Source organism: Lutra lutra, chromosome 6, assembly GCF_902655055.1.
Source record: "Lutra lutra chromosome 6, mLutLut1.2, whole genome shotgun sequence".
Taxonomy (NCBI): domain Eukaryota; kingdom Metazoa; phylum Chordata; class Mammalia; order Carnivora; family Mustelidae; genus Lutra; species Lutra lutra.
The window spans coordinates 109,299,287-109,324,787 of NC_062283.1; the positions used below are offsets into that span (position 1 = coordinate 109,299,287).

The 25,501-nt window shown below is 40.1% G+C and overlaps 2 non-coding genes across 2 annotated transcripts; both read right to left on the reverse strand.

Annotated features, from left to right (window-relative positions):
* Positions 1–17,276: 17,276 nt before the first annotated feature.
* Positions 17,277–17,346, reverse strand: LOC125103437 (small nucleolar RNA SNORD50). The gene has a single exon (XR_007128423.1). It is a non-coding gene; the product is annotated as a small nucleolar RNA SNORD50 (small nucleolar RNA).
* A 264-nt stretch (positions 17,347–17,610) lies between these two features.
* On the reverse strand, positions 17,611–17,680 carry LOC125103438 (small nucleolar RNA SNORD50). Its single transcript, XR_007128424.1, has one exon. It is a non-coding gene; the product is annotated as a small nucleolar RNA SNORD50 (small nucleolar RNA).
* Between the last annotated feature and the right edge of the window lie 7,821 nt (positions 17,681–25,501).

Below are 25,501 nucleotides of genomic sequence, written 5' to 3' on the forward strand. Positions count from 1 at the left end.
ATTAGAGAGAGAGAGAGAGCGAGCACAAGCGGGGGAGCAGCAGGCAGAAGGAGAGAGAGAAGCAGGCCCCCCACTGAGCAAGGAACCAGATGTGGGGCTTGATCCCAGGATGAGCAGAAGGTAGACGCTTAGCCAACTGAGCCACCCAGGTGCCCCTGTTCCACGCCTCTTAATGCCTCCCTCCCCGTAACTCAACTTTCTCCACACCTCAGGAGAGATTTCACTTCCTTCTTCATGGAGAATTTTAAAGACTTCAGCTGACACAATTTCCTTGTGCCAGGCATCACATGCAGCCAGTTTTTCCTTCCCTCTCACTACAATCGAATGGTATCTCTCCTTTGGTCTAAGGCAAATTCCTCCTCTAGTTCCACAAATCACATTCATTCATTCAACAAACATTGAATCAAGACTCCTTATGTTTGTGGGGTCCCTGGGATGCTCCATTGGTTGATCAACTGCCTTTGGCTCAGGTCATGATCCCCGAATCCTGGGATCATGACCTGAGCCGAAGGCAGACACTTAATGACCAAGCCACCCAGGCACCCCGTTATAAAAATCTTTAAACAAATTAAATGTATGCTACAACAATGTATGTGTGCCATGACCCGAATGTTTGTGTTCCCCCAGAACCCACATGTCATAATCCTAACAACAACATGATAGTGTTAGGAGGTTGAGATTTTGGGAGATGATTAGGTCATGAAGGTGGAGCCCCCATGAATGCAATGAGTGCTCTTCTAAAAGAGACCCCAAAGAGCTCCCTCACTCCTACCATGTGAGGATACATTGAGAAGCTGTGACCTAGAAGAGAGCTCTCACCCAACCATGGTGGCATCCTGATCTTGGACTTCCAGCTTCTGTATCTGTGAGAAATAAATTTTTGTTGTTAATAAGCTATCTAGTATGTGGTATTTTGTTATAGCAGCCTGAATGGACTAAGATAATGTGATTCTTTGCATTAAACAACAAGATCTAGTGGCAGGCTTAAAAAGAACCATAATTTCTAGGTAGAAATAAGCATACCTAAAATTCTTACGTATCTGTATATGAAAGTAACAGTAATGCAATGTATATAAAAATAGCTGTGTTTTCTATGGTGATAAAGCCATAGCTACTACTAGTAATTCGGTGGTATATTATCTACCGTTATGATTGAAGGAAATGCTACATTTCAGTAAATGCTTAGTGAAAATAAAGATACAGATTTTTCCCTGCCCAAATTCATAGATCCCTTGAATCATCATGGCTCCTTGAAGGCCAGTGGATCCCAGGTATGAATGCTTGGTGTGGAGGTCAGAAAATGGAAGAAGTCAAAGAACTGAGAAGCCAAATTGTTTGGACGTTGATGTGTGGACATTGGAAACAGATGATGAAGAATAGCACAGCAAACCTGGTCCTGAACTCTTCAAAATTAGTAAAAGGCAGTAATTAGACAGTTGGAAAAGAACTGCCTTAAGGCAGTTCAAAGGGTGGCAAGTCAGGTGGAATGAACATGAAAAAATCAGGGAAGAAGGGGCGCCTGGGTGGCACAGTTGGTTGAGCGACCGACTTGGTTTGGGTTCAGGTCATGATCTCAGGGTCCTGGGATCCATCCCCGCCTTGGGCTCCTTGCTTAGTGCAGAGTTTGCTTAGGACTCTTTCTCCTTCTCCCTCTCCCCCACCACCCCTGGCACCGCCAAAATCAGTAAAATCTTTTTTTTTTTTTAAATCAAGGGTTGTACATAAAGATGAAAGAATTAATTGTCAAGAAGTGGCAGTAGGATGCAAGGAAGATACTGACCTCAACTTTCTCATCTGAGGGAAATAGCTTAAGAAGCCTGCAAAGGGAGGCACTTAGCTGGCTCAGGTGGTAAAGCATTTGGCCTTTAATTTTGGGGTCCTGAATTCGAGCCCCATGTTGGGTGTGGAGATTCCTTAAGAAAAAAGAGGATGCAAAAGGAGGTGGTATCCTCAAGGAAGTAGTAGATTTTACTTAAGGCAAGGAGCTGGAAGGATGTACATGGTTAAGTGTGTTAGGTAGTTTCTTACTCCTGTAGACTGGGCAGGGGAAAAGACTGGGAGAGAGGGTACTAGTTGGGGTGTAGTATGGACTAGAAAGGCAAATGGATGTGAGAAGATACATTACCAGAAGCATTTTAACTCACAGGTGGAGACAATGCCTGGGTGGCTCAGTTGGTTAAATGTCTTCCTTCAGCTTAGGTCATGATCCTGGAGCCCCAGGATTGAGCCCCACATCAGACTCCCTACTCAGGGGGGAGGCTACTTCTCCCTCTCCATTTGCTGCTCCTTTTCCTTGTGCTCTCTCTGTGTCAAATAAATAAATAAATTCTTTCAAAAAATTCATGGATGGTAATATAAACCCACCACCCAAGGATAACCAGTGTAGCATTATCATTTGGAGTATTTATTGCTATAAAATTGGTCGTCATGACAAAATTCAAAGCAATAAAAACTTTCAGTCTTACTTAGGGAATTGGTTAGTTATTGAATATCCGTAAAAATGAAATATTCTGGAGTGCCTGGATGGTTCAGTTGGTTAAGTGTCTGCCTGCAGCGGGTCATGATCCCAGGGTCCTGGGATAGAGGCCCAACATCATGCTCACTGCTCAGTGGGACTCTGTTTCTCCCTCTGCATTTCCCCTGGCTTGTGTTGTCTCTCTCACTCACTCTCTTTCAAATAAATAAATAAAATCTTTTTTTTTTTTTTTTAGATTTCTATTTATTTGGGAGAGAGAGTGTGCCCAAGCAGCGGGGAGGGGTAGAGGGAGAGGGATAAGCAGGCTCCCCGCTGAGGAAGGTTCCTCCCAGAACCCTGGAATCATGACCTGAGCTGAAGGTAGACACCCAACGACTGAGCCACCCAGACACCCCATGTAACTCTTGTTCTTGGGATAAAATGGATACCTAAGAGTATCAAGGTGGTTCTTGTCTTTGGAAGTTAGGTTGAGAACCTCCTGCTCTTCTCTCTTAAAATCTTGCTTCTTTGAAAATTTCAAAGAGCATTGGATTTTAAATCAATAAAAATCTTTTAAAAAATGAAATGTTCTGGATGTTGTTAATGAGAACAAGTAGAAGAATTTCTATAGGCATTGAAGATTGTCATTATAGAATATTAAGCAAAGGGGCCCTGGGTGGCTCAGTGTGTTAAGCTCTGCCTTAGGCTCAGGTCATGATCTCAGGATCCTGGGATCGAGCCCCGCATCGGGCTCTCTGCTCAGCAGACAGCCTGCTTCCTCCTCTCTCTCAGCCTGTCTCTCTGCCTACTTGTGATCTTTCTGTCAAATAAATAAATAAAATCTTTAAAAAAAAAAGAATATTAAGTAAAAAAAAATCGGGATAACCAACCATGGACAGTATAATTCAAATTTTTACTAAAATTTATATCTGCATACATAAATAAAACATTTTTATAGTGGTTATTTTTAACTTGTGGAATTATAAGTTATTTTAATTTTACTTTTAATATCCTCCTTCTTTTTACATTTTTATAAGATATCTTTTTATAATTTTTTTATAAGTTTTAATAGTTGAATAAGAAAAATTAAAATATAGCCTTTAGAAAATTAGATATATTTACATGCCTAAAGTTGAAAATGTATATTTTACTTACTTTGGAAGTTTATGCTCTGCAGATCGTTCTTTATGTGAGTGAAAAATTGATAAATAATTTAAATTCCCAGAAAATGGCAAACAAGAAATTGCATAGGAGACAGTTTCTTATATTTGGATATCATTGGATCTAAGAGGTTGTATGTATTCTATATTAAGAAGAATGTTTGAAGAAATTTGGGGCACTGTAATATGAATCATCTATGAACTATAAATCTAAAATAAACATTAATATGGTATTGAGCATATTTTACCTTCTGAGATACGTGTGAGATATGGCTCTTTATTAAGGTAGACAATAATAACATGGGCAGGAGTGATATCACGAGTTGACAGAAGAGTTTAAAGTGTCTGTAACAAACACACCTCTCCAAGATGCAGCTGAAGCTGAAGTGATAAATCTCACGCTATGCTATTCATGTTAATAATTAGTTTTCTAGAGTTTTGTTAGATTTATTCCAGGAGGGGGACCTGGTTGGCTCAGTCGTTAAGCATCTGCCTTCAGCTCAGGTCATGATCCCAGGATCCTGGGATGGAGCCCGCATTGGGCTCCCTGCTCAGCAGGAAACCTGCTTTTCCTTCTCTCACTCCCCCTGCTTATGTTCCTTCTCTTCCTGTCTGTCAAATAAAAAAATCTTAAAAAACAACAACTGTAGATTCATTCAAGGAACTCTTTCTGGGGAGACTGATCAGACATCTTGCAGATGTGTGACATTATTGCAAAGAATGGAGAGTGCTAATATCTTAGGATAAATATATCACATTTAATGGAAAAATTATTTAAAGCATATTTCCTGTGGAGAGTGGATCATAAAGTATCTGTATATTGTTGACATGATCCCAGAACTTCCAATCAACTACTTATAATAAGGTTGCTCCTCTTTTTCTTATTGTTAGCGGCCATTAATGATCATTGCTTAAATACATTAATTTGTGAGATGTTTGCAAAATGATGGCATTCTAATTATGTTAATCTTTTTCAGTTATTAAATAGGATACAGCAATAAAGAGAAACTTACCTTTTATTTGATTATCTGTTACTACAATTGGTGTTGGAAAGTCCCTTTATTTGCCAGTTCTGAAACTGATGAGTTGGTTCACCAGCATCCTCAAAGAGCATCAAAATCAGTTTTGTTTTGTTTAGGTATCATTATGAATTCACAGATTTGAACAAATTGTATGTATGTCAAACTATTGTAGTTCTTATCCTTGGTAATAGTCTAAATTTACATCTTTGTGTGGTAGGAGATGTTCCAGGTTGGCTAGAGTTCTTTTAACACAATCCTAGGAGTCTTTGGTAGCTTTCTTGCTCTCTGCTCTAACAAGGTGCACAAGGTTCATCTTGTATATTTCTTGCCTCAAGATCTGTAATCAGTCATTTATTCAATAAGCCCTGTTTTCTTTCAATGGTAGATGGCAGAGACTACAATCAGGGCCCTAGGGGGCAGGGTTCACAAGTTTTGATGCATATGAATCACACTTCTAGTTTTCTGTGTGTGTGGTTTTTGTTGTTGTTATTGTTTGTTTTTTGCAGTGCTTCTCATTTTACTCAGAATAAAATCCTTTTAATGACCCATAAGGCCCTACATGATTTGCATGGCCTATTTCTTCTATTCTTTACCACACGTTTCAGTCTTTGGGCTGCTGCCATGGGAATGTGCTTTTCCCAGATATGTGCATAGCTCAATCCCTCATCTCCTATGTGTCTTTGCTTAATCTCATGGAAGCCTATTCTGTCAACTATATTTATTTATTTATTTATTTTTAACTTTTTTTTTTAAGATTTTATTTATTTATTTGACAGGCAGAGATCACAAGGAGGGGGAGAGGCAGGCAGAGAGAGAGGAGGAAGCAGGCTCCCTGCTGAGCAGAGAGCCTGATGTGGGGCTCAATCCCAGGACCCTGGGATCATGACCTGAGCCGAAGGCAGAGGCTTTAACCCACTGAGCCACCCAGGCACCCCTGTCAACTATATTTAAAATCACACCACTATTTCCCTCCCGAAACCCACTCCCAATGTCTTGTGTTCTATTTTTTTCATATCATTTCTCGTTTTCCCATATGCTTTATAATGTATGTATTTATTTAGTATTCCTCCCCTCCTCCTAAAATACAAGCTCCACAAGGGCAGGGATTTTGGTTGTTTGGTTTACTGCTATATTTTTAGTGCTTAGGACAGACAGTACCTGTACATGTTAGCTATTCACTACTTACTTACTCAATGAACAAATGGATAAATTTTAGCATATTTCTGAATCATCACACGCCTAAACCTATCAAGTTCAATCTCAGAGGAACAGATACAATTTAAAGCAAACAACATCCCTCAAGAAACTGAGCTATATCCAGGTATGTAGAATGTAGAGACAAGTGCATGAATTTCAACACTAGCCTGACATTGCTGGCTTTGATCAATGTTTGTGTATTCTTTTTTTTTTTTCTTTTTTTGAGAGAGATAAAAGAGAAAGCAAGGTGGGAGAAGGGGCAGAGTAAGAAGAAAAGAGAGACTGCTAAGCAGGCTCCATGCTAGCCTGACACAGGCTTGATCTCACAACACTGAGATCATGACCTGAGCTGAAGTTGAGTTAGACGCTTAACCTACTAAGCCACCCAGGCTCCCCTCTGCATTCATTTTTGAAAAAGAAGTGCAATATAAGCTGATAGTCTCCAACAGTAATATAACTAAAAGATGAGAATTGAGATGTGCCCCAAAGAATACACCTCACTATTGCTCCAGAGAAGTTTAGTATGCTTAATATCCATGTTCTTCAAATATAGGTAAATTATTAACTATTAGCAACATTTTTGTATAAAAGTAGTTGATTAAAGTTACTTGGGGCATCTGGCTGGCTCAGTTGGTGGAGTGTGTGTGTGACTCTTGATTTCAGGACTGTAAATCCGAGCTCCACGTTGAGTAGAGAGTTTACTTTAAAAAAAATAATAAATAAAAACGTTAAAAAAAAAAAGTGGATTTCAGGCTACTATTGACATAGCAAGGTTAAGCCTAATCTGAGATTCAGATTTGTCTGGACTAATGAGGCTGAGCCTTCCTGGATCTTAGGTTGAATTGCAAGGTAGGAGTCTGCTAGGAAGAGATCAGACATGGGGCAGAGGAGAAGGATAAGAAAGTACTAAACCCAAGTCTGACTATAGGTACCAGGTCTCAGTGCTATGGGAAAACATGTATGATACATTTTTTTTTTTTATTTTATTAAGTATACTCTACTCTGAACATGGGGCTTAAATTCATGGCCCCAAGGAGATCAAGAGTTGCATGCTCTACAGACTGAGCCAGCCAGGTTCCCTTCATGGAAAAATGTCTATGACAAAAGGCTGACAATAGGAACTGCACAGATTTCTATTTTATGAGGCATAGTACCAAGAGGAGGATATGAGAGCACAATACCCCTCTGGACTATGAATATTAGCAAGAAAGGAGACTTTGATGCTTTGTGGGAGGCACTGGATATGTGGGGGTACCCGATGGAAGGGTCATAGTAATAGGCAGAATATCAGAAAGGGCATCAGGAGGCCTATTTGTGAATATATGTGAGATACTCTAATGGGACTCCAGAACCTCTCTGAAGGAATTTTGTAGGGGCTAGAGGTTCTGTGTCAACAGAAGGGCAGTGAGCAGGTACAATTTAATGTGATTTTACCCATTTTCACAGATTAGTGAATTTTGAGGAAATTTACATTACCACTGGGGGGAAAAACTGGGGCACTGTACTTAGTGGACTGAACACTGGACTGAGAAAGGGATAGAGGATGTTGGTTGTCATTTTGGTCATTAACTAGTTGGGTTACCTTGGGCAAGTGAAGAATCTGGACTTAGACTTGAAAGAGTCTTTAAAGCTGATTAGGGCCAGCTCCCTTTCTTCAACTCACACGGACAGGAGACTATGATTTGGAGGCTGTATATTCTCATATAAGGAACTTCATTTTTAGGCTCAGTTTGCCTCTTTTTATTTAGTACATTAATCTCTGTTGTGCTTTCTAGAGAAACACTTAAATTAACTACTCCTTTGGGGTTGGTATTTAGCAGGGTAAGAACAGCATCTTTGGACTTAGATTACCAGATTTTAAATGCCAATTCCTCCACTTCCTTTGTGACTTTCACTAGGTTACTTTTCTAAGGTTCAACTACCTCATCTGTAAAGTGGCTTAATAATAGTACCTACCACATGGGGTTATTATTAATATACTATTGTTCCACCTGATATACTTTCAAATATCTAAAATTAGCCATATTTTTCCTTGAAATTCATTTCTTCAGGTTAAATATTTCCAAGTCCTTAAAATGTTGTCCAGAATGAATTGTTTACAGAACCTTGGTCTTCTTTCTTTGGATGCCTCCTAGTCTGTCAGTGTTTTATTAAATGTCCCACCCCCAAAAAAAAACAAAAACAAAAACCAGTATTTTTATATGCAAAATACAGATGATGAAATCATTCCTTCTAGTGATCTAGACCTTAAACAGCCTATATTTTAAATATTTCAATCTTAGTTTATCACATATAAAACATATGAATACCAAATAATGCCTCTTTTATCTACTTTCCAGGGTTTCTGTAAGAGAAACTGAGATGATATATGTCAAAGTACTATGAAAAATTAAAAGAAGTGAAAGTGTCATTGTTTTATACTGTTTTGCATTAAATAGGGAACAAAATTATGATAGGTATGACCTGTCAGTTACAAAAAATAAGTTTTTTTTTTTTTTAAGATTTTATTTATTTGACAGACAGAGATTACAGGTAGGCAGAGGAAGGCAGAGAGAGAGAGGGGGAAGCAGGCTCCCCGCTGAGCAGAGAGCCCGATGTGGGGCTTGATCCCAGGACCCTGGGATCATGACCTGAGCCAAAGGCAGAGGCTTTAACCCACTGAGCCACCCAGGCGCCCCACAAAAAATAAGTTTTAAAACTTACTGCAATCCTAATGTTCATAGAGAAAAAGGAAATTTTATCTTTGGGAGGGTTATTTTTAAAATTTTCAAGCTTAAATTTCAATTCAATTAATTAACATTTAATGTATTATTAGTTTCAGAGGTAGAGGTCAGTGATTCATGAGTCTTATAATACGCAGTGCTCATTACATCACGTACCTTCCTTAATGCCCATCATCCAGTTACCCAATCCCCGCACCCATTTTCCTTCCAGCAACCCTGTTTGTTTTCTATGATTAAGACTCTCCCGGGGCACCTGGGTGGCTCAGTGGGTTAAGCCTCTGCCTTTGGCTCAGGTCATGATCTCAGGGTCCTGGGATCAAGCCCCGCATCAGGCTCTCTGCTCAGCAGGGAGCCTGCTTTCCTCTCTCTCTGCCTGTCTCTCTGCCTAATTGTGATCTCTGGCTATCAAATAAATAAATAAAAAAAATTAAAAAAAAAAAGACTCTCCCATGGTTTGTCTCCCTCTCTGAATTCATCTTATTTTATTTTTTTCTTCTCCCTGATGATCCTGTTTTTTTTTTTTTAAAGACTTTATTTATTTATTTGACTGCCAGAAATCACAAGTAGGCAGAGAAGCAGGCAGAGAGAGAGGAGGAAGCAGACTCCCTGCTGAGCAAAGAGCCCAATGTGGGGCTCGATCTCAGGACCCTGGGATCATGACCTGAGGAGAAGGCAGAGGCTTTAACCCACTGAGCCACCCAGGCACCCGTTTCGTTTCTTAAATACCACACATCACTGAGATCATGAAATTCTTTCTCTGATTGACATATTTCATTTAGCATAATACCCTCTAGTTCCACCAATGTTACTGCAAATAGCAAGATTTCATTTTTTTGATGGTTGAGTAGTATTCCATATATATGTATGTTCCATACACACATACAAACAGTATCTTCTTTATCCATTCATCTATCGATGTACATCTGGGCTCTTGCCATAATTTGGCTATTGTGGATGTTGCTGCTATAAACACTGGGGTGCAGGTGCCCCTTTGATCACCACCTTTGTATTGGGGTAAACACCCAATAGTGCAATTGTTGGGTCATAGAGTAGTTCCATTTTTAACTTTCTGAGGAAACTTTATGCTGTTTTCCAGAGTGTTTTCCAGAGTGGCTGCACCAGCTTGCATTCCCACCTACAGTGTAGGAGGGTTCCCCTTTCTCCACATCCTTGCCAACATCTGTCATTTCCTGACTTGTTAATTTTAGCCATTCTGACTGGTGTGAGGTGGTATCTCATTGTGGTTTTGATTTGTATTTCCCTGGTGCCAAGAGATGTGGAACATTTTTTCATGTGTCTGTTGGCTGTATGTATGTCTTCATTGGAGAAATACCTGTTCATGTCTTCTGCCCATTTCTTGATTGGACTATTTGTTCTTTGGGTGTTGAGTTTGATAAGTTCTTTATAGATTTTAGATACTAGCCTTTATCTGGTAAGACATTTGCAAATTATCTTCTCCCATTCTTTTCTGTTGTCTTTTGGTTTTGTTGACTGTTTCCTTTTCTGTGCAAAAAGCTTTATTTAAGTCCCAATAGTTCATGTTTGCCTTTGTTTCCCTTGCCTTTGAAAACGTGTCTAGCAAGAAGTTGCTGTGGCCAAAGTTACAAGAGATTGCTGCCTGTGTTCTCCTCTAGGATTTTGATGGATTCCTGTCTCACATTTAGGTCTTTCATCCATTTTGAGTCTATTTTTTTGTGTATGGTATAAGGAAATTGTCCAGTTTCATTCTCCTGCATGTCCAATTTTCCCAACACCATTTTTTTTTTTTAAAGATTTTATTTATTTATTTGACAGAGAGAGATCACAAGTAGATGGAGAGGCAGGCAGAGAGAGAGAGAGAGGGAAGCAGGCTCCCTGCTGAGCAGAGAGCCCGATGCGGGCCTCGATCCCAGGACCCTGAGATCATGACCTGAGCCGAAGGCAGCGGCTTAACCCACTGAGCCACCCAGGCGCCCCCCAACACCATTTTTTGAAGAGATTGTCTTTTTATCTATTGGATATTCTTTTGTTTTGTCAAAGATTTGCTGACCATAGAGTTGACGGTCCGTTTCTGGGTACTCTATTCTGTTCCAATGATGTATGTGTCTGTTTTTGTGCCAGTACCATACTGTTTGGATGATCACAGCTTTGTAATAGAACTTGAAGTCCAGGCTTGTGATCTCACCAGCTTTGGTTTTCTTTTTCAACATTTCTTTGGCTATTTGGGGTCTTTTCAGTTCCATACAAATTTTAGGATTATTTGTTCCTAATTTAGGAACAAATTTAGGATTATTCAGTTCCATGCAAAATTTAGGATTATTTGTTCCAGCTCTGTGAAAAAAGATGGTATTTTGATAGGGATTGCGCCGAATGTATAGATTGTTCTACATAGCAGAGACATTTTAACAATATTTTGAAAAAACAAAATTTTAGACTGTGAAATATTCAGTAAGCCCAAAACCATTTTTTGTTACATGAAGTGATTATGAAAGAAGTAATCTCATTTATGTCAAAAAGTTTTTCCTGTGAAGCATATGACTTCAGACAACATTCACTTCCTATCTGAAAGAGTTTCATTTCAATCTCTGGTTTCTCTGATAGTATTTATTTTTTAAGGGAGCTCTATGCCCAATGTGGAGCTTGAACTCATGACCCCAAGATTAAGTGTTGCAAGCTCTACCAACCGAGCCAGCCAGGCATCCCTCTTAATAGTGATAATTTTTATTGAAAAATTATCTATTTCTCAAAAAACTGAACTTGATGAAACAAGGGGAGAAGCAGCTTTGTTTGTTAATATTCAATTAAAAAAGCATATTGTAGATTTGGTTCCAATTTAGTAAATAGAAACCTAAAGGGAAAATGTATAAAACCAAAGAGATTACATTGCATGGGCTTTTTTCATAGCTATTACTCATAATTCTTTAGCTAAATATAAACTCCCAAAATTATAGCAGTGGCCACTTATCCTTTGCTTCTTAGTCTATAGAGCTATCATAACAAAATATCACAGACTGGGTGGCTTAAACAATAGAACTGAAGTTTTCTCACAGTTCTGGAGGCTGTAAGTCCAACATTCTGAGGCCTCTTATCTTGGCTTGTGGGTGCTCACTATCGCATTATGTGCTCATATGACCTCTGCTTTGTGGGTCTGCTGGGGAGAGGGAGAGAATGAGCTCTCTGGTGTTTTTTTTTTCTTATTTTTGTTTTTTAGTAAAGACAGTCTTCCTCCTGAATCAGAGTCTTCCCCTTACGAGCTTATTTAAACTCCATTACTTCTTTTGAGGCTCTATTTCCAAATACAGCCACCCTAGGTGGCTACAGCTTCAATATATTAATTTTGGGGGATACATATATTTGTCCTTAACATCTTCTAACTTTTCTCATTTTCTTTTACCCCTTTTGGAGAAGTTAAATCACATCATAATTGCCCTAAATATACAAGCTGAATTCTACTTAGATTATTTTTTATAGGAGCCATTACATTGTCTTAGACAGAATTTAAGAGATTAAAGGGTACAGATTCTTCTTGTAAAGACTTCACATTCTAGGGCCAGAAAGCGATAAACCAATAATCAGAATACAACATGCTATGGGTCATTTTGTAGTTTCAGTGGAGAGGACCTTATTTTACCTAGATTTCATCAGCATCTTTCCATGGTACGTCTGATCTTTGTCTTACTTGGGACTCTCACTTTTTTCCCCCTATTCAGCCTGGATCTCAAGGTTAATAATTTTAAGTTTTATCTACATCCTCAGTGCCCTTGGCTTGTCATTGTTTTGCTCCTCCTGGCCAGTTTACTCCTAATTTTGGATTAATTCATTGATCTGCTTTCTTCTCCCAGGCAGATAAGCCCCATAGAATAGTAAGAATTATGCTGATTAACTATTAAAATTGGTAGTTTTCACCTTCAGCAGGCACTTTTGCACTATAAAACAAACCTGTCTGTAGCTAACTCCACCTCTCTAAATAGATACTGTCTGATGAACACCCTAGCATACTTCCTAGATTCCTTATCTTATTCTTTCCTGGAACTTTACCAGGAAAGTTCAGATACTAATTCGTTCAATTTCCATGCTAAGGCTCTGCATTAAATCAAGGGTATCTCCAGCCCTATAACCCAAGCAATTATTTGCTAGTTTTCATCCTTGCTTTCCATTCAGAACTCCTTTACTTTTCATCTCGTTTCTGTTCCTGATATGGCAGTTACACTTAACAGATTTCTACTTCCCAATTTTTGTCCCTTGGCACAAAATAACCTCCAGGATTTTAACTAATCCTGGAATTCCCTACTCTTGGAATGTTCCAGGACTCAACTCTTAGACCGCTTCTTTTCTCTTTATATTAACTTCTTGGTGATCTCATCTAATCTTATGCCTTTAAATATACCATCCACATGCTGATGACTCCAATTTTATTTCTCCAGCTCAGATCTCTTCCTTGAGCTCCAAACTTCTCTACCTAACTCAAAATTTCATTTGGATATTAGATTCCATCTCAAATCTAACATGTTCAAAATCAAGCCTCTGCAATATAATACTTGTGAGAAATGGTCATTATTTTGATTGTGGTAATTATTTCATGGGTGTATATCAACGGAAAAACTTGCCAAACTGTATATTTAAACCCATACAATTTGTTGTATCAATAGTTAGGAGGCAATGGTAGGTAGGTCAAAAGTTAACTGACCTCACTAAAGTAATGCACTGTATTTTAAATCTTTTTGTATTCAAATGATAAATTTTGAGTATTCTTAAATGCTTTTTCGATTATTAACACTCTTGAAAAGAACTAGAACCAACTGAGTAAGTATAACTAAGATAAAGTTCCCAAATAGGTTAGATTATACTACACCCGATTTGGGATTCTGTGAGATTAAATCCTTATTTCCTGTTATAACTCAGCCACATGGCATGCCAGGACTTTAGTGATGTGCTAGTAGTAAAGGGAAGAGGTCAGCATTTATGAGAATGAGAGAGAAGTCTGGTTTTCATTTTGTAAAGACACCCTCTCCTCCACCCTAAGATGGTCCACAAAGCTTCCAGAACTGCATGGCAAACCTGTGCTTTGATCTGATCTCTGTACATATCCAAATACATAGAATCAGTGAGGTGGAGTGAGACTAGAGGCAGTGGCAATATTCAGTTAGGCAATTATGAATACTAAATACCATGCTCTGAGTATCCTGAATCAAGCTTTTGGGAGTTAACATGGGAAAGAGGGTCTCATCCCCAGGGAGGAAGTACTAGCAAAAGATAAGCAGACTATCCTAGCAGGCTGGAATTCAACTAAAGATTAACTGAGCAAGTGGTGTTAAAAATCTGAGCCCAAGCACAAGATTTCCTATGGGTTGAGCAAACAGTAAGGATTTATAAGGTGCATAATCACTTCAGAGAATACTTGATTGGGCAGCCAGGTGCACTAGATATTCTATTTCTGGCAACAGAACTAGTTTTAGAAAGCACCAAATGGTAGGTCTAAGCCTACCATATTTGAAGATAATCTGGAAGCATGATGGAAAGCATAGAAAAGAATTCCTATTGGCTGGGGCACCTGGGTGGCTCAGTGGGTTAGGCCGCTGCCTTCGGCTCAGGTCATGATCCCAGGTCCTGGTTTCGAGCCCCACATCGGGCTTTCTGCTCAGCGGGGAGCCTGCTTCCTCCTCTCTCTGCCTGCCTCTCTGCCTACTTGTGATTTCTCTCTTTCAAATAAATAAATAAAATCTAAAAAAAAAAAAAAAAAAAAAAAAAGAATTCCTATTGGCTAAAGCCACACACATGTAGACTGCTCCTTCAAAATCTGAAATCAGTACTAACCATGCAGATCCCAGTCTATTATAGCCATATTCCTTTATTCCTTGAGTCTTTAAGTCTCCATTAAGTTCTCTATTAAGTCGCACATAGGCTCAGAAAGGTTAAGTCCCTTATCCAGGTAACTTAAGGTCCCTGTTTGTAACTAGTAGTTACCTATTTGTTAATATAAAGGTATTACCTGGTTTGTTAGATTCCCAAATAGTAAGGCTAGTAGACTCTAACAGCCAAAATCTCCATTGTGTGAATGAAAAAACATCATCCAAATCTAGTAGTTGTTTTCCATTTTAATGGAAGCTGATGTTAATTATATGTTAAAGTTCCAAGCTTAATTTCACTAAATTGTACCTTTTTGGTCCTGATTTGTTCAAGTATGGACTCTGCAGAATCAAATGGACTAAACTATGTGATTTTCTGCTCTAGGTCTTCCCACTGAAAAAAAAAGTCAAGTTTTAGGTAATTCAAATGACCATAGCTTTACAGTTGCCCCAAAACACTTCAGCCTTATCTTCCACTTTATTTGTCCCGTATCTGACCACCCAATTGATACCCAAATTCCCAATTCATCACTCTCAGGTCCTGGGGCATACAATCTTTACCTCACGTGTTTATACCTAATGATTTATATTCCTCACATCTCTGGGTTGGTTTTGATTCAAATCCACTGTTTAATTGCCTCAGATATTAAGTATCTTTCTCACAGTACTTTTATTATAGCTTGTCTGTTGTCACTTTGTACCACTATTAACAGAGGACACAGGAAGTGTTTTACTTCTGACCTCCTTATTAGAGCCCAGTACAGTACAATACATAAACTTGATTTGGAGTCTATCAACTGAAGACCTGTGACATTACCAGAAAAAACTGTGAGAGAAGTGAGCAATAACACAACTGCAGGAACGGAGGTCAGAGTGCTCCCAAGGCAAATTTCACAACTTGTTTTCAAGTCCTGTGTGCCAGCTTTGACAAAAGGGCAGACACTTCCCTGAAAATTTTGTGCAGACCTTGCTTCTATCATCTACTGCAATAATGAATATCATGTACACCTAACATTTAGCATGCAAATAAGTGCCAACTAGGTAGCTAAGGTACTAGGTACTTAAGATCTTGGGTGATTAAAACCAAACGTAAAGAAACTGATTTATATAATGTAGGCACATTTGTTTTTTGAATAAATGCAACTAACAAGGTCATTAACCAAAGCCTCTTTAATTTAGGAATAGCATTGAGGAATTACAACTTCAGTAGTTAATATTTTGCCAAATCACTCCACATCATATACATTATACCACTGATCCTCAAGTTTTTTTTTTTCAAGGATTTTAAAATTTATTCATTTGACAGAGATCACAAGTAGGTAGAAAGACAGGAGGAAGCAGGCTCCCCGCTGAGCAGAGAGCCCGATGCGGGGCTCGATCCCAGGATCCTGGGCCAAAGGCAGAGGCTTTAACCCACTGAGCCACCCAGGCGCCCCTGATCTTCAAGTTTCTAAGTGATAGTCTTAAAGCAACACAGCTTTCCCAATTCCTTCTGGTAACATCAAGATACCATGTGTAATCCATTATGCCAAGCGGCTTTTCCCATTGCTGGATTTCAAGTCTTAAGGCCTCATTAAAGGGACCACACCCTGTCTAAATTTAGACACCTCACACTTCCTATCCAAGGACTGGTTTGTATTTCCTGCAGACAACTTGTAATTCATTGAACCTATAGTTCAATAGTGTGCAGGGACTCAGAATACTTGACCTCTATGTGGTGGCATTAATACCTTATATTCTAGTTTGGCTGCAATAAGCTATTTCCAATGTGTATTTTGTACACCATTTTAATACTTGAGTAAATCCACTCTGTGCCTGACCAATAACCGAACATGCTTGTCAGTCTCATGAGCCTCTTCTGAGCTACATGGGTACAAAACTGAATTTTCACTAAAAGCCAGGAAAATATTTTAGGGAAAAATACAGCTCATTATAAGCTGACAAAAATTCTATTATTTTGACTGGCACCAAAGTATGGGCTTAGGAACAATTTAACTTATGCAGCTACTTATGGAAAATGATCATGCATGGGGCCCATCTTGGTTACATCAGATGCTATTACAGTCTACATTCTGTGCAATGTTTAACTACTTTAAACTCCCTTATCTTCCCCCATTACCCATAATTGTTACGTTGTGTTCTCTTCATTTTCAGCATTCTACATTTCCCATCTTGAGCATCCTTTCAAAATACAATTGCAATTAGGACCAGTAATCACTGATCATTTTGATACCTGGTATTTTTCTCTCCCTAACAGGCAGTCTCTCCATTTTGCTCACCATTAGTCCAGGAATATTTAGTACCACACAAAAAGCCAAGATGATTTGTACTTATTCAGTGATACTGCCAAACCAAGTCTATTCTTCAAAAAAACCCCAAGGATTTCCCTGCAATACTCCAATTTTCACTCAGCTTTAATTACATTCACACATTTTTAATTCAAACAGGTGACCAAGGGTAAGGCATTCAGAGTGATCGGATTACAAGTCTGGTTAACTGGAGAGAAAAAAAAAAAAAAGACTTCACCATAAAAATTAGTGTTCTACACATTCCTGTATTTAAAATAGAACTAGATCTACAAAGCAATTTGACTAACAGGTTGTGACTAGGGCAGTGTGACAAAAGTAAAAGGCTTAATTCTTATGGATACATTCAATTTGATTAATGTTTACAAAAATAAAAATAGATATATTGTCTTGATTTGTAGGTTTTCTTCCCATGCCAGTAAAATGAAGAGCTTTTCCTTATGTTTTTCATACAAGTAAATCTGGTGGCATTTGCCCTAGAAAAGGAAAAACATTTGAGATTTACAAGACTATTAACATCAGAAGAGCAAAAGAATTCTTAAAAAAAAAAAAAAAAAAAAAAAAAAAATCTTTGTCCTCATATGGTCTATCTCAGAAGCCAGATCCGTATAAGTTTTCTCAACAGATATTCAGGTTCGGGATAAGATCATCACAGATTAAGACCAAGGACAAAATAATGACCAACTATTAAATAAAAAATCTCCACTCACAGAAATGAGTTATGCCTTAGGCAGGTTACTGCAAACTGGGCCTCTTTCCATGGGCAGACAGCGACACCTCACTGGTGGCAAAGAAAAAAAAAAAAACCCACAATAAAACCCATTGTACATCATTGTGAGGTAGCAGTTTTCTCTCTATAGGGTTTATGACCTAACAGAACCTTCTCATTTATAAAATCCAGACAACAAAAGTTATTGGTCTTATCTCAGAAGCCGAATCCGTACATGCTTTTCTTCAGGTAGTCAGCTTCGGGATAGGTTTCATCATTGATTAGACCATAATCCATAGGAAACGTTAAATGGGAAGTACGGTACCAGAAATAGTGTAGTAGATTTTGTAGACCACACAACTTACTTTAAAGCAAGGTTGCTCCTCAGTGACATTAATAGCTCCATTATTGTTCATCAATCTCCAGGATGCTGTTTTGAGAACAAAAAAATTTCTTCACTTCATCTACATTATGGACTAAGCATACTGAATTCAAGTACTAGCCCAACACATACCTGAGTTAAGACGGTCAGGTTCCAATCAAGCCATTTCCTAGCAAATATTCTCTCACGTGTTTTGGAATTTCCCCCTGCACCTATTAAGAAAATTTCAAGAATACATCTTTTCCTGTGTATCAACAGGTTTACTTCTTCAGTTTAAAAACTAAGTTCTCAATCGTACTTACCTCACCATCTCCGGGTAACAGCTCCTTTACACCACTGAGAGCCCACCGTTCCCGCAGCGGACCAATTATTTTGAAGATTAAGCATTTTTACAGAATGCCAGAACCCTGCCTGTTTTACTAATCTGGTTTGCATACAGCGCCATCTGGGCACAGTACAGCTCAATATCAGACAAGGTCGGGGACTGCCCATTTTCAAACGATCTTCTGATCTGCGACGAGAAAGAAAAACAATCGTCTAATTAGTAAAGGCCTCTTATTCCCAATGTAAAACTAAGTCTCTGCCCCAAATCCCGGGAATATGGTTATTCTTCCGCCGCCGCCCCCCAGGTTCCACCAGCCGGGTGTCGGCCCTTGCTTAACTAGGCCGCGCGCAGCGTTCGCGGCTATCAGCACCAGCTTCCGCACGCCTAAGCTCGAAGCCTGCCGCCGCCGCCGCCACCACCACCATCACGCAGGACACGTGGCGGTCTGGCTGCGTGTTTCCCACGTGCAACTTTCGAACCCAGAGCACCCCAAGCTCAAAGGTCTAAAATCTCAGAGAGCTGCAGCTAACTTCAGCCCGCGCCAACTTCGCCCGCCAGGTACTCGCCCGCGAGGCCCACTCACCCACAAACAGGACCACACTTCCCAAGTCCAGACGTAAAAGACCGAGCTGCGTCTCCAGCAGTTCCCTTTATAGCCTCTCCTGAGTCAGGCAGAGGTCGCCACGCCCCCTCGCGTCTATTGGACGTGGGAGAAGACGGGGCGTGGCCGTTTCATGAAGGAGGAGAGCGGGAGCGCGCGCGGCGGCTCTTTTCTTTCGGGGGCTGGTTTCGGGGCGTGGTGCGCGCGTCGGCCGCCCGCCGCACGCTCGCCCAGTCTCCCGTGCGCGCCCGCTGCGCGCGGTGTGCGGTCGCTGTCGAGTCTGGCTCTACGTGGCGCGGGAGTGGCGCCAGAATTCAAACTAACTGCTGCAGTTGGGAGGCAAGACTACCGCCAGCTCCGGGCCAAGTCTGCCCAGAACAGATTGGCCGGCTCTGGGCCGGGGGTTTTGCAGCTCAGGGCGGCCTCAGCGTACGACCCTCTTGAGAAATCGGACTGGTTAGCGGCCCGGCGCCGGGAGGGAGTTGACGCCCAGCGGGCTCCGCAAGAGCGGGCGGGCACTGGCCCCCGCACTCCCGAAGGGAGAAATTGGCGTGCGGAAGTGCTCGGGTGAAAAAAGCACCTGAAAACGTAGCATTTCTCCTGCAGTCCACGGCGAGAATACCGCGCCTCCCCAGAAAGCCGGCTGGCGGCGCTGCACGCGGCCCAGCTGCGCCCCAGTGCGGGCGCCCCAGTGCTCCCTGCCCTGCAGGAGCCTACCCCACCCCCGCGTTTCCTTGTGCCAGGCACTGCATTTACGCGGTCAGCACCTAGAATTCCCGAGATAGCCAACCTGAGAGGTAAATACCCCATTTGGCAGAGGAGAAAACTGAGGCCCTAAAGCAGCTAATTTGCTTAAAATCGTACAACTGAAAAATTTTGCAGTTTTTAATTTCTTTGTGCTAAGTTAGCTAAAATGAGTGGAGAAAGTTAAATTTGAGAACTACCCCGAATACTATATACAAATGGCTAAAAAAAATTCAGTAGCAATGATTGCGAATACGTGTATATGCACACGCAAGCACACATGACATTTGAACATTCTAGAATCTGAAAATTCAGGTCTTCATGGCACTCATGACTAATGATTATTTACGTGTGGGTTTGTTTATTGTCCTACTCGTGTGTAAGCAACATACCATTTTATGTCCGTTCTTTATTGTTCGGTCTGGCATAAAGTAGGTTGTTGGTAACGATTGGTTGAAAGAATGAAAGAATATATATGATGGCCTTTTAGAAAATTAATTTAGAAAACTTAGAAAATTAAAGACCAGACTGCAGATTAAAAGGTAATAGTGAAAAGCAAATTTCTGTAACAGGAACCTAAGTGATGAAGTGATTACTTGCCTAGCTAGACATTATGTAGATTTTTTAACAGTATTTTGTAATGTAAATGTATATTTACATGTTGCTCATAGTGAAAAAACTAAAAAAGTACAAAAGGGTATAAAACAAAACGTTCCTTTCCATATCACTGGGACTCTCCCCACTGTTAACAGTAACCACTGTTAATATTTTTAAAATTTCTATGCATATACAAATATAGGTATATATTTTTTCATATTTCATATCTACAGATAAGATCTGTATCCTTTTCTGCAACTTGCCTTGCCCCCCTCCCATAAATCTAGATTACTCTCTATATCAGTACATATAGACGAACTTATTCATTTTTTTTTTTTAAAGATTTTATTTACTTATTTGACAGCCAGAGATCACAAGTAGGCAGAGAAGCAGGCAGAGAGAGAGGAGGAAGCAGGCTCCCTCATGACCGGAGCTGAAGGCAGAGGCTTTAACCCACTGAGCCACCCAGGCGCCCCTAGACGAACTTATTGTTTCCAGCTGTGTAATATTCAGTTGGATGTATGGTAATTTATTTCCTCAGTTTCCAGTTTTTCAATTTCAAATAGTGCTGAAGTGAATTTCAGATATAGTGAGCTTGTGAGAAGATCTGCAAGATCGGTTTCTAGAAGTGAGTCACTTAAGTTTCTGATAGATATTGCTTAACTGTTCCTACCATCCTTCCATTCCCGCAAAATGGTCGTGTTGTGTTTATATTTTGAAGAGTGTTTTGCTAACTGAAAAACATACATATGACTTTATGGGATGGCCATTATTACACCACTGAAATTGAAAGCTGTTACTCTGTTATCTTTGAATCACTGCTGTGTTGGAGACTACCAAAATCACCTGGTCAAAAGCAGTAGAAAACAATGATTCCCTACCCTGAATTATCAATTGAATTACTTGGAGAGCTAAAAAATAAAATACCAGATTTCTGTGCCTAAACTTGCAACTATCAAAGCAGAATCTCCAAAAATGGGAGCCAGGAAACATTTCAAACAAGCATATGAGCCAAAGCTGTTCAACAAGAGCATAAGATGAACCACAAATGTGAGTTGCATATGTAATTTTGAATACTGTAGTAGCCACACTTTAAAAGAATCAGAAATTACTTTTAATACATTTTATTTAATGCAATATAACCAAAATATTTTCATTTCAATGCACGATTAGTACAAGTTATTGAGATATTTTACATTCCTCTTTTGTATTCAATCCTTGCAATCTAGTGTGTATTTTACAGTCACAGCACATTTTGGTTTGACTGTCCACATTTCAAGAGTCCCATTATTGTATGGCAAGTGGCTACTGTATTGGACAGCACAGGTCTACAGTCATTCATATACATTTAGAAATTCAAGAACAGCTGTTTTAGGGTAAGTGTGGTACAGCATAACTGAAACATATTCCAGCCTTTAAAAAAAGGCTGGAATATGTTCCATATTTACTTTTGACTCAAACTAGGATTAACAAATGCAGGATTAATTGAATCTAGAACTTGCCTATTGACAGCGCTCCCCTCCAGTGAGCATGTGCAATGACTGTAAAGCGGTATACAGCTCATTCAAGGAGTTTATCTCATCAAAGAATGTAGAAACATACCGGGAGATGAAGACCCCCGTCATTGCTTCTGACACCTAAAACGGTCAAGCAAATTGCTGCCAAATATTCGAAGTGATTTAAGAAAGACCATAGGAAGGTCAGAACTGAAATTCAACATGTATGCTTTAGTATGCTAAAAATAAGTTTTCATATTCTTTTTTTTTTTAAGATTTTATTTATTTATTTGACTGACAGAGATCACAAGTAGGCAGAGAGGCACGCAGAGAGAGAGAGAGGAAGCGGGCTCTCTGTGGGGCTCCATCCCAGGACCCTGGGATCATGACCTGAGCCGAAGGCAGCGGCTTAACCCACTGAGCCACCCAGGCGCCCCAAGTTTTCATATTCTTAACACACTTTTATTTTAAAGATTTTATTTATTTATTTGACAGAGAGAGACAGCGAGAGAGGGGACACAAGCAGGAGGAGTGAGAGAGGGAGAAGCAGACTCCCCGCTGAGCAGGAGACTGATGTGGGGCTTGATCCCAGGACCCTGAGCTGAAGGCAGATGCTTAACGACTGAGCCACTCAGGCACCCCTCTTAATACACTTTTAGATACAATCATCATTTTAATAATTTTTTGGAAAAAATGTTCACTGAGCCTCTGGTGCATTCCATGTTCTTCAGGGAAAGCTAATAATACACAGAAGAGGGGCGCCTGGGTGGCTCAGTGGGTTGAAGCCTCTGCCTTTGGCTCAGGTCATGGTCTCAGGGTCCTGGAATCGAGCCCCGCATTGGGCTCTCTGATCAGCGGGGAGCCTGCTTCCTCCCCCTCTCTCTGCCTGCCTTTATGACTACTTGTGATTTCTGTCAAATAAATAAATAAATTCTTAAAAAAAAAAAAGATGGGGGCACCTGGGTGGCTCAGTGGGTTAAGCCTCTGCCTTCGGCTCAGGTCATGATCCCAGGGTCCTGGGATCAAGCCCCGAATCGGGCTCTCTGCTCAGCAGGGAGCCTGCTTCCCCCTCCCTCTCTGCCTGCCCCTCTGCCTACTTGTGGTCTCTGTTTGTCAAATAAATAAATTAAATCTTTAAAAAAAAAAAAGGATGCCCTTAATCACTTCCTATTTAAAAAAAAATACACAGAAGAACTTGTCCTTCCTGAAAGAGTTTATAGTTTAATAAGAAATGTTTATCTGACTTTAGATACCTCTGTTTTAAAAATTAGTCATTAAAGATTTTTGGATAAGATCATAATGCGAACCAAATAGTGTTTTGGAAAAAGAGTAAAAGCAGAGTTTAGAAATCAGTGTAGTCATTTAGATGAGATATTATGAGGGACGCCACTATAATTTTGGCCATGGTAATGGAAGGCAGGAAAGAAAATAACACACAGAACCTAGGTGCTGTTAGGTTCTTCTGCACATTAGTTCATGATTATAATCTTCAGAATAATCCTGGTGTATATTTTTAACCTTGCAGGAGTGATGGAAAAAGTGAGGCATAGAAATTTCAGTTAACTGGGGTGCCTGTGTGGCTGAGTTGGTTGAGTGGCTGCCTTTGGCTAGGGTCATAATCTCAGGGTTCTGGGATCGAGTCCCACATTGGGCTCCCTTCTCTGCAGAGATCCTGCTTCTCCCTCTCCCTCTACCTGCTGCTCTGCCCTTGTGCTGTCTTTCTCTCTCTGTCAAATAAATAAAATCTTTAAAAGCAAAACAAAAAACAACTTAAAAAAAAAAAGAAATTTCAGTTAGCGAACATTCCCAAATCTCTCTCCAAATTCATAATGTTATGAAGACGTGATATTGGTGTGTTGAAGGAAGAAATAGTAGGATGTGATGTGATGTGGGAGCAGCATGGAGTCTGGGCAGCCAAGAGAATAGCAACCCCATTGGGTGGAAGAGGGAAATCAGCTACTGATTTGGGAGAATGGAAAAGATTCATTTTCGCTTGTGTTAAATATGGAGTGGAACACTGAGTTACATATCCAGTGGATCATCAGAAATGTAGAAATGAAGTCCAAGGGTGCTGGGTGGCTCAGTTAAGCGACTGCCTTCAGCTCAGGTCATGATCCCAGTGTCTGGGGATTGAGTCCCGTATCAGTCTCCCAGCTCCGCAGGGAGTCTGCTTCTCCCTCCCATGCTCTTTCTTACTCACTCGCTCGCTCTCTCTCAAATAAATAAATAAAATCTTAAAAAAAAATAATAAAAAAAGAAGAAATGAAGCCCAGAGAAAAGTCAGAGCTGGGGTGCCTGGGTGGCTAAGTGGGTTAAAGCCTCTGCCTTCAGCTCAGGTCATGATCCCAGGGTCCTGGGATCGAGCCCCACATCGGGCTCTCTGCTCCGTGGGGGAACTGCTTCCTCCTCTTTCTCTCTGCCTGCCTCTCTGCCTACTTGTGATCTCTGTCTGTCAAATAAATAAAATCTTAGAAAAAAAAAAAAAAGTCAGAGCTAGAGAAGGACAAATAAATATAGAGAGGATGACTGAAGTTCTGTGCGCAGACAAGTGGGCAGAGAAAAGAGAAAAGTGCCAAATGCAGTAGCCTAGCACCAGTACCATAGTGTGTACAGAGACCCTACAGCAGACAACTTTTGAAAACATTACAACTTTTGAAAACATTTCAATATACATAAAGATCTGGGCAGATAATGCATGAGAATAAAGTTCACTATTACAACTTCTGCTAAAATCATGGTAGAACTATATATGCCACGTTAAGTAGGGTAAGCATAATTATTCCAAAACAGAAAAAAAAAACAAACTTCAAAAATTAGAATGAAAGAATCTTAGAATAATGTTCTCTTTTCCAGTTTTTAAACTGAACTAGTCAGTAAGCTCTAGGTTTGATGGCGGAATAGACAAATGTGAATTGAAGAAAATCTTGTGAATACTCTATGAAATAGTAAAATGTTAAGTTCATGAAATAAAGTTAAAGGGCTTACATTAGGGGGAAAGCCTCATATATGTGGAAATGTCAAGAGCAGTTTGATACATGAGTCTGAAGTTCAGAGGAGAGGTCAGGGCTTGAGTGTCATTGGCATGAATAAGATATTTAAAGCATGACACTGAGATCATCAGGGAGAGTATAAATAAAGAGGAGAAAGCCCAGGACAGAGCAGAACCTTGGTGCACTGCTTAGTTTAGAGTTCTAGTAGAGAAGAAGTGCCAGCAAAGGAGACCTCTTAGGTGTAAAACTGGAGAGTGTGATATCTCAGAAATGAAATGAAGAGGGAGAGAGATACATCATTTGGAATGCTCCTGAAAGGTCGAGTATGATAACAGAAATGACCATTGGGTTTGACAACACGAAGAACACAGTCTCAGCAAAATAGTGATGATGGAAGCTCAGTTAAAGAGGACTGAGGAGAAAATGGATGAGAAGTCAGAAGTGGGTCAGTAGCTAGAGAGGGTCATAGGTCACGGGACTCCTTTTTAAGGCAAAAAAAAAAAAAAAGTTGTAGGAGCAAAATCCTTAAGAAGAGGAGATCCTTTCCAGAGTAAAGATGGAGGACTTTGACTGGACCAAGAACACTTCATTTGTTTTGTTTGTTAAAAGATAAGGCAGGTAGGGGCGCCTGAGTGGCTCAATGGGTTAAAGCCTCTGCCTTGGGCTCAGGTCAGGATCCCACGCTCTCTGCTCGGTGGGGAGCCTGCTTCCTCCTCTCTCTCTCTGCCTGCCTCTCTGCCTACTTGTGATCTCTGAGTGTCAAATAAATAAATAAAATCTTTAAAAAAAAAAAAGATAAGGCAGGTGTTGGGAAAGGCAGTCATGCACAGCCCACTGATCCTTGCAGAACTGTATAAGAGTGTACCTCGGGCCTGGAACATTTTCTTTCATGGAGATAAAGAGTCCTAACAGCCTGTGCTGGGCATATGGACTTGTCTGGGATTATCTTTCCCTACTTCAGGCTTTAAT